Below are 14597 nucleotides of genomic sequence, written 5' to 3' on the forward strand. Positions count from 1 at the left end.
GGAACCCTTTCCCCGCCTTGTGAACAGTATCTCAATGGCTCCTGTTTCCTGAAAGTTACTGTGTGATGGAAAAATGATTGCTCACATCTCCTCATTAAATAAGTAAGTAGTAGCAGCAATAATATTGATTTCCATTTCCATACAGAGGATATAAACAAACAAACAAACAAACAAACAAAAATCCAAACCTGTCAATAGAGACCGATCAGCTGAAATAATTAGTTGTTCTCTCTGATGCTTGCAGTGATTCCCTTATCACTGAACTCTAACAATGGAGCAATTCAGAAGCTACACTGCATTATCATAACAATGCAGGCATAAGTGATTCTTCAAACCTGTGGTGATTCTGGTGAACAGTGTTAGGTTTTGCTTATCATACTAAAGCTGCATGACATTTATACCCCCTCCCCAATTATTTGAAACTTTGGCTAAAGGCAGAATATCATACTCCCAATTGTTCCAAATTGACAGGTTTTTAAAGTTTTTGCCCCTTTCCCCATCTGCTCTTTGCATTTATCCAGTAGGGGCTCAGCCAAATGCTGCTCCCCCTTCTGTGCACCCTCCTTTCCCTTTTTAAAAGTGGGGGAGAGAAGGGCCTCACTGGCATCCCTGAATCTGTGGGCTGAGGTGACTGTCTCACCTCAACTCCTAGAAGGGCTGACCCTGCAGCCATCATTTTATCCTGCATAAGCAATGTCAGTACTTGCAACAGCCAACCAAAGTAGCAGTATCTATAGCAAGAAGAGACAGTGGATCGGGTCTCACGATCAGTGAGACCTGGTTTTTACCGGTGAGCGGGAAGAGCGGGCTAAGCCCGCTCGCCCTGCTCATGAGTGAGCAGGGAGCCCTGGGCGGCCGGATTGGCCGCCCACACAATGGCTGGCTCTGTGATGGAGCCAGCAGGGGGTGGGGGGAGCGGGGGCTGCGTGGCCCCCGCAAGCCCCAGTATGCCCTGCACGAGTGCGCAGGGCATACTGGGGAGACCCCCGAGCCGGGAGGCGGCTTTCCGCCTCTGGGTTGGGGGTCTACTCATGAGTAGGTGCGATGCAAAGCCAAGCCGCGGCTACTCACGAGCCTAAAAAGCAGGTTTTCTGGAGCGCTTGCTCCACAAACCTGCTTTTTAGCAGGGGTACTCGAGTGGGTTACCCGCTCAAGAACCACCGGGCTCGCAGCCGAGCCCGGTGGTTCTTATGACCAACAAAAATCAGGCTAGGCTCTCCTAGCCTGATTTTTGTTGGTCATGAGAATCACCCCATTGTCTAAATTCATGATCACTACAGAGTGTGCGTTTGCTTGAAATTCAGTAAGCTAGGTGCACCTTAAGTGGCGCAGTGGGGAAATGCTTGACTAAAAAGCAGAAGGTTGCTGGTTCGAATCCCTGCTGGTAGGTTTCCCAGACTATGGGAAACACCTATATCGGGCAGCAGCAATATAGGAAGATGCTGAAAGGCATCATCTCATACTGCGCGGAAGGAGGCAATAGTAAACTCCTCCTGTATTCTACCAAAGAAAACCACAGGGCTCTGTTGGTGCCAGGAGTCGGAATCAACTTGACGGCACACTTTACCTTACCTTAGATGCTTTTACCCTATACTTGCTGGAATTTTACTAAATTGCAGGCTGAGTGGAGGGATAAGAGATGGAGAGGTCAGGGTCTGATGTCTGATATTATTCCACATTATTGGGGTGAAAGGAGTCATTGCTTTTGTTTCAAAGTCCAGTTGCTGAGAGACATCAGTCCTCTTCAGACTTTATGAGCAGCATGGGTGCTCACATGTACAGTGGCAAATGTGGGGAGGAAGTCCCACCTCGCTGCTGTCACCCATCTTCTACCAGGGGCAAACACCCTTATGGTGCCCTTTGAAGGGGGAGGTGCCGTAAACATGTTCACTGGCAATTCTCTGAGTAGCAACCTACATTGTTCCAGGTTACAGCTCGTGGAATTGCAGGTGAACGCACATGCCTCCCCCTTCAGACAAATGAGGCTGTAAGTGTGTGTGCAAGCAGGAAATGAGTGACAGCAGTGGGGTGAGACTTCTTGTCTGCTTTTGCCATTGTGTGTGTGTGTGTGTGTGTGTGTGTGTGATCCTCATAATGTCTGAGAAGGGCTATATAGTACAAATGTCAGCGATTACAATTCTGATTACTAAATGCAGCTCTATGCATTAATTCAATTTGTTGTTTATGAGTAAACACTAGGCAGCCAATCAGAAAGCTTGTCAGGAGGGCAATCTATAAAAACCCTTTGCATAGCCTGAATGCTATACATCAAGGGATGCAGGATGCCTATGAATGAATGAATGAAAGAAACAGAGGATATTGACAATTTTGAATTAGAACAGATAATTCTATAGCTTCTAAGATGTTTCCCCTTGCTATTTGTGGTTTGAGTGTTGCAGGATGTGGTTCTACCATGCTGGCAGCTGCTGTGACATTATTATGCTGACACAACATATTTGCTATCTTGTGTATTCCTAGCAGCAAAGTAAGAAGAAAATTAGAATCAGTAGAAATAAGAGACTGAGGTCATTCACACAATCAAAAACTTTTGTTCTATCCAGGTTTGGGAGCTGTTCTTATGTTCTTAAGATGCTGAAAGGCATCACCTCATACTGTGCAGGAGATGGCAATGGTAAACCCCTCCTGTATTCTACCAAAGACAACCATAGCGCTCTGTGGTCACCAGGAGTCGACACCAACTCGATGGCACACTTTACAGTTCCCAAACCCATCTTAGAATAACCCCAACTTCAAGTATACATTGATGGGATCTGAGCTGTCAGTGACTGATCAAGAGAGGAATCTTGGGGTCATGGTGGGCAGCTCGTTGAAAGTGCCCACTCAATGCGTGGCAGCAGTGAAAAAGGCCAGTTCCATGCTACGGATCATTAGGAAGGGGACTGAAAATAAAACTGTTAATATTATAATGGCCTTAAACAAAACTATAGTGCAGCCATACCTGTTTAGTCTCATTTGCAAAATTGGCCATCCTTCTCCTTACCCCAACTTCTTCTAAAGAATCCAGGTCAAGTCTGAAATGAATCTGCATCAGAAGTGTTGTAAACCTCCCAGAGAATTTTAATTGTAAACTGCCCAGAGGCACAAGTTTTGGGTAGTATAGACATATTTTAAATATAATAATAATAATAATAATAATAATAATAATAATAATAATAAGAAGAAGAAGAAGAAGAAGAAGAAGAAGAAGAAGAAGAAGAAGAAGTGTGAGCTTGGGTTTCCACCTGGGGAAGATGCCAAGGTGGCCATCACAAGATAAAGCCTGCCATTGTGGTGTTCTGATGGCAATTATAGTTTTAGAAGCAAAAGTGGGTGAGGCAGGAGGACTAGAATCCAGGTCTTCTCCTTCACACAGCAGCAGCTAAACTACACAGCCAGCAGAGAAGAGATGGAGCTTTTGTAGTCCCTCCCAGAAGCCAGGCTGCATGTTATCAACACAGTTCCATCTCCCAGGGATTCCAGTCATTTAGCCCAGAATGAAAGTGCCCCATGTAGAGTTGCCATGCCCTCCCCAAAATTCCGGGTTTCACCTGGATTTTAAGCATTTCACCCAGACTGCTTAGCCCACCCAGATTCTCCCAGATTTCAGCTTTCATTTATTTTATTTTATTTTTTTATTTTAAAAACTAAGCTCTAGCCCTTGTAGAAGCGGAGTAATTGAGCAAAACGTGCAGTCACTATTCTGCTCAAAAATTATTTTTAAGCCAATTTGCATAATATGCAAATCAGGCACTCGGATTTGAAAAGCCAGAATATGGCAACCCTATGTGGAGCTGTAGCTCACTAGAAGGAAAAAACAAACAAAAAACCACTCGTAGCAACAAAACACCTTCAAATATTGAGTTAAAAATCTGGCTGACTGAAAATGTCTTTTCCTGCTGCTGAAAATATTAAAGCACAGGCCAGACAGATGGAAGTAGGAAGGGCATTCCAAGACTGGGGCAGCCCTATGCGAAAGGTTCCTTCTCCAGCCCCCATTCAAGGGATCTTAATAGGTAGGAGGATCTGGAAGAGGCCCTCACCAGAAGGACTTAAACAGATGTGCAATTTGTATAGCAAGAGGTGCTCCCTCAGATAACTCTGGTCTCACTGTATACAGCTTTAAACACACACACACCGGTACCCTGAATTATATGTGGAAATGTAAAGGAAGTCATCGGAGCTGTTTCAGCACTGAGGAGATGTATTAGCTACAACAGGGATGGGCAACCTTAAGATCTCTATCTGTTGTTGTTGGACTAATCATCCCCAGCTGTGCAGCTGGGGATGATGGGAGTTGTAGTCTAATGGATGGAGAGCCTCAGGTTGGCTACCCCTGTTCTATAAACTGAGGCAGCCAGCAACCTCAAAAGTTCTCAGGGTTGGGTTGAAACTATCCCCTCCATTTTCACTGACATTTTTGTGGTTGATGAAAATAGCAGGGGGTGGGGTGGGGTGGGGTCAACACTTCCTTCGAAGGAAAGTTCCATAAACTCAAATTTTAAGGGCAGAATGGAGGGTAGGAAAATGCTGCCAGCTGCTGGGAGACAAGTGGCCCCAGTTTACATTTCAAGAATGAGGCAAACCCCCTGCCCCATTCCTGAAATTCAAAAAACATGTATGGGTCCCTTCACAAAAGTGGTGAATTTCTAACCCCTCTCACATGTGGAAACATTGCAATAATGTTGACTAAAAGCTATGTTCTGAAGCAAGTGAGGTTTCTGAGAGGAAACTTCAAGAGCTCTGCCTATAGAGCAGGTTCCTAGCTTCTCCCATGGAAAAGAGCAGGGAACTGCCATATATGGCCCAAGGCTGCATTGTGATAGCCATGCGGGGTGACAGGCACAGGGCTCAATCAACCTCATTCAAGTAGTGTTCTAACCTGCTCATGGCCTAAGGTGACTTATACCAGGGCTGCATAACTTTGGCTCTCCAGCTATAGCTGGACTACAGCTTCCATCACCCCCAACCACAGTGGCCCATATTAAGGGATGATGGGGGCTGTAGTCCAACATCTGCAGGAGGGCTGAGGTTGCATAGCCCTGCCATGCATTGTGACCAGCACTTCCTTCACTCCATTCTGCCCTGCCCCCACCCGAACATGCTGATTCCGATAATTGTCAGCGCCCAATTGCCCTGGCAATTATCGGAATCAGCATGAAGGCATTTTCTTCTCCCTCCCAGCCATGCAGCCCAAGTGCTGAGCTTATTGTTACACCAGCAATAACTGTGCAATGGGGGAAGGAAGTCAGGAGGGCAGGGCACTGCTGAGACCTCCCATGCGTGCCAGTGCTCCAGGGGCCAGGAGGCCATGGGCAGAATGCAGAGGCCCAGCCTTGAAGGGCAGCTGTACTGGAGAATCCTTTCTGGCTATCCAGGAGAATATTATATTTCCCAGCATTTGCGTTATTGGAATTACTGTTGTTTAGTTCTCCAGAACTCTTAGTGCCCAGAGTATTGGGAGCGCATATGAAATATGCCCACCCACTAAACTCAAGAAACCAAATACTCACATTTTGCAGATGGGAAACCGAGAGTGAGAGTCATTACTTTGGCCACCACACTAGACCACCGCACACTAAGTCCACACTTGAGGTGAAATTCTAATCCAGATCTACATGTGGTAGAGTGCTCTACAGATGAGCACCCTGCCACCAGACCATGCTGGCATGCAGCTGGATTTTCCGCTCTTAGACCAGCAGCACTGGATTCATGAGACCTTCTAGAAGGCGAGGAAAAATGGGTTTTCAGAAATGGCCTGCTAGATCAATCTGACATCAAATTTGTGCAGATGCCAGAATAATGACTCTCCTCTCTTCCTACAGCCTTCAGTTTTTCTGTGGTGCTGGGTGTATTCAAGAGCATTGTTACTGACAACATCCTATTCTCCCCAGCTTTTGGACATAAAAGAATATTTAGTTTGCTGATGATCCCTGCCTGTAAATCAACAGCCAAAACCTCTCTTTGACTCTAAACGAAGGTCAATAAAAGCCAGCAGGTAATGAGTGCTGATGCCCTCAGAAGGGAAGCGAACAGCCGCTCTCTGGGATCCAATATACAGAGAGCTGGCAAAGCCCCATAGACAACAAACTCAACCCTGGAGTCTGTAGTATAATCCCTTTGATCAGCAAGACTGGGGTGACTGTAGGGTCAATGCTGACATAAAACCAACCAATCAGCCAAGACCACCTAGGTATTTAAATTAATCTTTTTTTTCTGTGAAGGGGGAATACAATTTTCTTCAAGGTTCTTTCCCCTTGAACAGAGCTCCATGTGCTGTCTGTTTTCCTTCTCTTACATCAGGGCTATTGAGAAGGGTATTGTTATGGCAGGTACTTAGTTTCCCCACTGCTACCACCTCTGCCACCATTATCATAACACCGCCGACAAAAGATGTCCATATATATATATAAAATCTTAACCTACAGAACTTTCTAGCGGTCAAGCTATGTAGCTGTGGCCTATTTTTCTAAAGGATTTCTTTAAATCTTACATGTGATTAAATAATACACAAATACACTCAAACACTCCCCCCCCATTTCTACTTGCAGGCAGCTAGCAGAATCAATTTGCTATGGTTATGCTTCCCGTCAATTGTTTAGAATTTCCAGGATTTAATCTTTCATCCATGTGTATATCCTCTATTTACCTTTGAATGAGATAATGCATTATGCATTGGGCTTTATAGAAATGAACCATGAAACCCTATTTCTCCCCCATCCCTGAAGAACAGAAAGTCACACTCTTCTTTCTTAGTAGAAATATTAGTCCCCATTATTAAAGCAGCTGCCAAGAGTGGTGAAGGTGAACTCAGCTTAAGTTGTAGTTTGGGGAGGGCTCAGCCATTTATACAGCCATGTTCTGAGCAGGTGTTAAGTGACACAGGAGGAAGAACCCCTGATCTCTGGGCCAAGTCGAAACTGAAAACCAGCAAAGCAGCATCAGTGGCAGCACTAAAATAATACCATGATTTCCTCTATTATCATGAATAAAGAAGCATGATTAGCAGTCAGAACTGTGAGAGCCACTATGGTGTAGTGCTGGACTGGGGAGACCCGGGTTCAAATCCCCATCCAACCATAACAATCACTGGGTGACTATGGGCCAGTCACTTATTTCTCAGCTCAACCTACCTCATAGGGTTGTTGTGAGGATAAATATGACCACATACACTGCTCTGGGCTCCTTGGAGGAAGAGCAGGATACAAATATCAAACAAATGTAAGCAAATATAAATGTAAACAATCCATCAAAGGGTTTTACTGAAGATTAGTAGCATAAGGATCCACCAAGTTGTGCTAATGCAGAAGGGTCAATTGATTCTGCTATGCCATAACAACCACTACCTGTAGATGTGTTGTTAGAATATGAAACAAAAGTGCACTTCAGAAATTTACTGACACGATTAGTTATTTCTAGAGCACTTTTGGAATAAAAGGTGCATATGCAGTTTCAGTTTGCTTTCATCCCCCTCAATGGCTCCATGAGGTTGGCTAGGCTTAGAGAAAGCAGTGTGCTCCTTGCCACCCAGCAAGCTTCATAGCTGAGCCGAGCTTTATGCTGGAGGGATGATTGGCTCTGCAGTGTGTTGAGATCATTTGGAAATGCAACCTCATGGAAGCAGCCCTGTGTGGCAAGGTAACTGTGAAAACCCATCCCACATGGTTGGGGCAGTTTTCACCATGACTATTCAAATGACAGGGGTGGGAGGATAGGGAGTTTGTGCTGGCATGGTGAAAACTATATTTTACAGAAATGGCAAAATTGCTTGCCCAGTGGAGCTGCCTCTGCGTAGCTGCATTTTCACACCGAGGAGTGCACATGTGAATTGAACCTCAGTGCTCAAGCAGACATAATATAGGACATTTGTGATTAGGATATCCTGTAGTTCAAACAAACAAACAAACAAACAGCTTCTGTGCAAGTAATATCACACTCTGGTCAGAAGCCAGTAGGCCCATGCATGACTGGAAATATGTGGGATCTGATGTGTTGCGCTACAACAGGAGCAAGTCTTCTAACTCTTCAGAATATCATTATCATTATTGGATTTCCTACCAGCAGTCCAATATCTGTTGGTAAACAGTCCCCATAGAAGTCTAAGGGAAAATTTAGAACTATTAGAGGTAAAAATGGCTAGGCAGAGAACTCTGACAGATGTAGTCCAGGATGGCAGGACTCTGTGCATTTAATTTCATTTAAATCTGTCTACTAATTGATTTTTAATGATTTTTTAAAATAACCCAGAAATTATACACACATCTGAGAATCATAGAGGAAGTGATGTAACATCCAGGAACCTACTACTTGCTTTTCAGAGTGGTAACAATTGATCCACCTAATGGCGCAGCAGGGAAATGCAAAGGTTGCTGGTTCGGATCCCCACTGGTATGTTTCCCAGACTATGGGAAACACCTATATAGGGCAGCAGCGATATAGGAAGATGCTGAAAGGCATCATCTCATACTGCGTGGGAGAAGGCAATGGTATTCTACCTGTATTCTACCAAAGACAACCAGAGGGCTCTGTGGTCACCAGTAGTCGACACTGACTCAATGGCACACTTTGCCTTTACCTTTAAGTAACAATTAAATTAATAACATAAATAAATGGGCAGGCAGGCAGATGGCAGAAGATGACTTTTTTTTTACTGAGTCACAATCATGAAAAAAATGCTGATCTGATACAGCTGTCGATTGGAATTATTTCTGATATCTCAGATATCGGGCCATTTCTGATATCTGAAATCTGACGTTGCACAGTCCTAAGAGCCAGCAGATTGTCAATAAGTCAGGGAGGCAGGAAGGGGAGTGTAAAGAATGATCTGATTCCCAGCCAGCGGACCCCACTCCCCTCATGGGCTCAGGGACATTTGTCCTGTCCCCCCCCGCCTTTCCGGTTGTAGCGATGTCCCTGCCTCCTCCCCTGGTGGCATGGGCTTGATCTGAATGCCACCCCCTTGTGGTGATCCCAGTCATAGGCCTCTCATGTCATGCCTAGTATGGCCCTCAGTGTGCTAGAACTATCACTCTGTATTCACTATACTTCACTGGCCCTTTGAAATGGCTACAGATGCTGTACTGTTGAAGGAGGGGTATGGGAGGATAGCTAGGGACAGCTCAAATGTGCATACTGTTCTTGGTGACATTTTGGTAGCAAAAGAAGCATCCTCATTGGTGAAACTTCATAATGCCAGATATAGGGGCTGTAGCCTTTTATAATAAGGTTGTGTCTCACCACAGAAAAATAGGCTCTCTTAGCACATTCCTTTACTTTAAAAAAGAATAAAATCGAAATTGAATTGAAAGAATTTTGATTCATTTTGAGGTCATGGCATGTGGCCACAGAGGCATCTAGAAACGGGGCTAGTTGGGTTGAGATGTCCTCCCCAGTTGGCATACATGTCTTCCAAGCAAACTACCAAGCAGGAGTGTTGTCAGGGGATGGACCATAGGCAGAGTTGTATCTAGAGAAAATAGCGCCTAGGGCAAACACTGAAATTGCGCCCCCTGTCCAAACAGCTGATACCCATCTTTCAGATAACTTTACCATAATATCAGCTCAAAAATACAAGTCCAGCTCATTAATCTTTTATTATTTCAAAAACTATTTAGCAGTGGATGTAGCCAGACAAAAAATACTGGAAAACAACAAATTTCAGTATGCTGGGGCTCATGAAATACCCAAATACTATGTGGAGGTGTACTTAGAAAACTAAACAGAAGTGCCTGACTAATTCTCTACTATGCATTGTAGCATCACTATTACATAAGTTTTAAAAATAAATGGAGAATTTGACTTTTCCCAGATACTCTGAAAATAATTAAAGGATTTGCAGAGAAAACTGTGTCACTGCTTGGAATATATTCTAGTATTTCAGAAAGACAGTTAAAATGAGAGAAAGAGAGCAAGAAACTCCCAGTGGGCCTTAATACCAAGGATTTCACACTGATTCAAAGACAAACTCACCATTAATAGCCATATTAGCAAGACATCACATTTAACTCACTTATCACAAGAAGCAAAGTAAGAGCAAATGAATACAATCCTAGCTCATAAGCTTCAGCTCAGTATTCACAAGCCCTGATTCACTGTACATAGTGCCAAACTAAATATGTGTACACTGACATCTATCTATCTATCTATCTATCTATCTATCTATCTATCTATCTAAAAATTTACCTGTAGCCCCTTCAGGGGGCTTCCTAAAGGCCGGTGGGGGGGGGGTTCCTGCAAAGGTTTCCCCTCCCCCCACTGGCCTCTAGGGCCTTGCAGGGACCATTTGAGTATGTGCAATGGCCATTTTTAATTTTTTTTAAAAAATGGCAGCTAAAAACAAAATAGCCACGACGCATGCTCAAATGGCCTCTGTGAGACCTGGCATGGCCTAGGGCCTCACAGAGGCCATTTGAGCATGTGCGGTGACCATTTTGTTTTCGGCGGCCATTTTTTTTTAAAAAATTAATTTTAAAAAATGGTGCCCCCCTTAGAGTGGCACCCAGGGCACATGCCCTGCCTGCCCTACCCTAGATATGCCCCTGATGGACCATAGGGCAAGGAATTGCTCAGAGCCCCGAATCTCATCAGCCACCTTCCACTGGTCAAAGACTGAAAGAAAGTATTATCATCAGCCATCTCCATGACCTCTTCCAGAAGGGAAGTGCAGCAGTGGAGGCACCTGCACAGAGCATGATGGGAAGGCGCTCCCAGCCCCACCTAGCTCTCTGCTGCTTCCTCCTTCATAAGTGCTGTATTCTCATATTAGAGACTTAAAAAAACAAATGCAACTATTCTTGAGGGGACATGATTGAGTCTAATTACCGAAACTCTGGATTGTTCAAGTCCTTAGCAATGCTCCTGCTACCAAGTAAGGGTAGTTTCTGATATTTTACCATGTACTTCTTCCTGAGTAGCTGCAAACTCTTCTAAATATATTAAGGTCTAGGTGAGCAATGTTCTGTGGAAGGAAATGGTAGGGTACTTTCTACACCCTTTAACATTTACCATGCATTTGCCTGTACTGTATTTACACTGACTAAGAATTTAGCACAATACCATATGATTTCCTTTCTATGGAATACAATGTTTCCATAGTGCGATATTTTAAAAGTCCACTGGAGAGAGGTAGGAAAGTTGGTGGTTTTTATGGTCTCCCTTCCGCCTTTCAATAAATAAGCATTTATCTGTAAATTCTTTAGTGAAAGCCAGACTAGAAGGCTAGCATAGTACTACATGTGCTAAACAGTTAAAATAATCTTACAAATCACCACATGTTAATTTTTCCACCAAGTCATAATCAAGATACTAGAGATCTATATTGGACTAGACATTTACTAGTGTTTCAGGATCTAAGGGAAGTTTAGCACTGGATTAAGATGGCAAAAAGGCTGAGGAGGGTATAGAAAGTGGGTAAATAAATACCACCTGATGTCAGTGACAGTGCAGAGGCCTTGTGGGTTGTAAAATTTGACAGGATCAATGTGAACTATAAAAGGCCATATGTGTTTCTGGATATGGTTATTCAATGGCTGAATTCCACCACTTTGTGCTACAACTAAAGAATTTGTCTGTTATTTAAAAAGGAGAAGGTGATGATAATGCATATATACTCTCATACTCTTAAGTGGTGAGCTGGTCAGGAATGAATGGTGAAGAGACAAAAACCATGTCTATCTAATGCACATTCTGTCACAGACAGAAGATCAGTTCATAATCCAGGTTTTCTTGGGATTGCATAGTGGAGTCCCTGTACAATTGTTGCAGGATGATGGTGGTGGTGGTGGTGGTGGTGGTGGTGAACTCTGTCTTAGAGCAACACAGTTCCAAGGGTCCATTAGTATGGAGGCTGAAAAGGACATTCTGGAATGGAAAAACTTGATTTTTTTCTGAATGTCCCTGGATGCCTTGCTTCTTCTGCAACTTCTTGGTTCCTTTCTGCTGCCAGAAGAAGACAGGCAATGCTGGAAGGTGAATGTGTGTGTGGTAGCAGCACTGAGAGGGTTGGGAGAGGGCTCTCTGCATGATGTAAGAACTGAGAGCCACCACAGGCAGCTGGAGGCTCCTGATCATGGAAGACTTGCAGGCTGCTGTGTGAGCTGGCACATCTGAAGACTGGTGTGTCTGTGTGTGATTGTGAAAGAACGTCTTCTTTGCCTTGATGTTACTATGCTGTTCAGAGATTTGTCTGAATGTGTACAGTGGAGAGTGCTTGTAGCTGCTGGTCCAACCCTGTGTTTAAAGGTAAAGTTGTGCCGTTGAGTCAGTGTCGATTCCTGGTGATCACAGAGCCATGTGGTTTTCTTTGGTAGAATATAGGGGTTGACCATTGCCATCTCATTACCATTTACCATTGCCATAAAAAAACACAGGAAAAAAGGTGTGCAGTTCTAAAATAACGTCCATGTAGTTCAAAAATTCAAGTCATGCAAAACTTGAATTATGTTGGATGATGTAAAAAGTGATAGCAATAAGTAAATAAAGTGAGCAGACCAGGTTCCTCTAAAACCTAAACACTGATCAAGCATACTCATTTCTCCTCCCCCTGCTAAAGATGCTTCCTGCAGACTCCGCTGCTACTCCCCACAGAGTCTTCACCAATGAATAAAACCACTCTTCCACAATAATGCTGTTCAATTCCCAGTTCTGAGGATTTTCTCTCACTCTGCAGGCTTCTAAGTGCCAGGGACTGTGACTAGCCAATAAAGTATGTGTGTTCAGACAAGGAAAATGCACAGGTATGTGTTGCAGTAGTTCATGCTACATGTGTAACACCAACATATGATTCTGCAATTCTAAATTTTCCTTTTAAAAATGCCCTGGTATGAAAGAGCCTATGTGTGTGTAAAATGAATGTGTATAGACTCTGAATGACTGCACTAATGGAAACCTTTGCATAGTTCCTTCAGGAGCCTATACAGATGTTGCTTATGTGTATGTGGACTCTTTGAGACCTTTGGTGGAACACATATTATGGGATGGGCAGCAGCTTTGAGTGGGCATGATCCCATTCCCCTCTGTAAGTGCACTCAGTTAGCCATCTGAGCAGCACTTAGCTAGCTTCATCTCCTGAGCATGGATGGACATCCATGTCTTTGCATAGACATGGGGAAAGCAGTTTGTCATCTCTCATAAGTATAAACAGATTCCAGGCAATATTCCAGATTGTGATGGCCCTGCCAGCTGGGGACAAAAGCACATTTCTCCAGCAACAGTATCATGCAAATTGGCTGTTGGGGAAATCCCCTAATCACATGCGCTTCTTTGAGGGAAGACATCTGAATTGTCTGCAAAAATGAACAGCAACTGTGCAGGGAAGGAAGAACACAGTTACTCCTGTGGTCCAAAGGTTTCCCTCAAAAAGCCAAGTTGCATCTAGGAGGCCTAGCATATCCTGACAGACATGTAATATCTGTGTTCACTGCAGTTATTGGACTTTGTTGGTGAGGTTCATTTGTTGTCTCTGCTGAAAGCCAGTAATTTGCTGATTATTGTGATCACCAAGTGATGTATGCTTAGTGATCTTGTAAGTGTCAAAAGCCAGAGAGATCCCCAGGGCCTGTGTATAGCTCAGAATGAATTCAACTAGGACAACTGTTGATGCACTAGCAAAATGTTTACCATCTAAATAAGGTGTAGATGTGTAAAGCAGAACAGGGCCCAGGGAGAAGACTATGAAGAGGGACAACCTCAGGGAAAATCTGAATATACCCCCACTAAACATGTTAGTTTAAACATAGGAACTGCATAGTACCAAGACAAAGACTGCACTTAAACATATTATGTAAGTGATTGAAAGGTGCATCTCAGCTCTCAAAGATGGATAACTCCATTATGAACAGACCATAGATGAGAGATAGTTGAAGATGAAAAAGGCAGTGTAGAATTTGGAATCTGACACAGAAGGTGAAGATTCTGAAGAACTCTGGCATCTATTTCTGCTAAATTAAAAACACACTTATTGGTGACATTATTGGTAGCATAGTCCTCATATAGTGCAAGGTAGCAGACAATGTTCAGAAGGGCCAGAATCAGGTGTGAAGTTAATTTAAATAAAGTTGGGTGCTCTTTCAGAAACAGTAGAACTTATTTTGAATGTCTGGATCTGGGTCTCCTCAAGGTTGGTGTGACCCAATAGCACACACAACCCAGATAGTTATTTGGGTGCTGTTTTTCAGGAAGCCAGTGAAGCAATGTGCAGATCTGAAAGGCGCTTCTCCCCAGCCTCTACATCAGGGATTCCCAACTTTGGCTCCCTAGATGTTGTTGGACTACAATTCACATCATTCCTGTTGCTTAGGGGTATGCTGATGAATACTCCTCCTTGCTTCTCTCTCTTTTCTTGAGTCTTGTAAGTTCTAAATACTTACATGTAAACTTATCGTCTTAGAGTTTTAAATGCTCCAAGACAAGGATTAAGCTAGCAGGTTCGCAGTTTGGGAGTACTTCTGGCCCCAACCTTCTCTCTGATACCTCAGGTGGAGGCGGTGGTCAGGAGTGCTTTCTATCAGCTTGGGCTGGTTTGCCAACTGCTCCCTTTTCTGGAAGTGGGTGACAGTGGTGCACATGCTGGTAACCTCCAGACTTCACTACTGCAATGCACT

Source organism: Hemicordylus capensis, chromosome 3 (assembly GCF_027244095.1).
Source record: "Hemicordylus capensis ecotype Gifberg chromosome 3, rHemCap1.1.pri, whole genome shotgun sequence".
NCBI lineage: Eukaryota > Metazoa > Chordata > Lepidosauria > Squamata > Cordylidae > Hemicordylus > Hemicordylus capensis.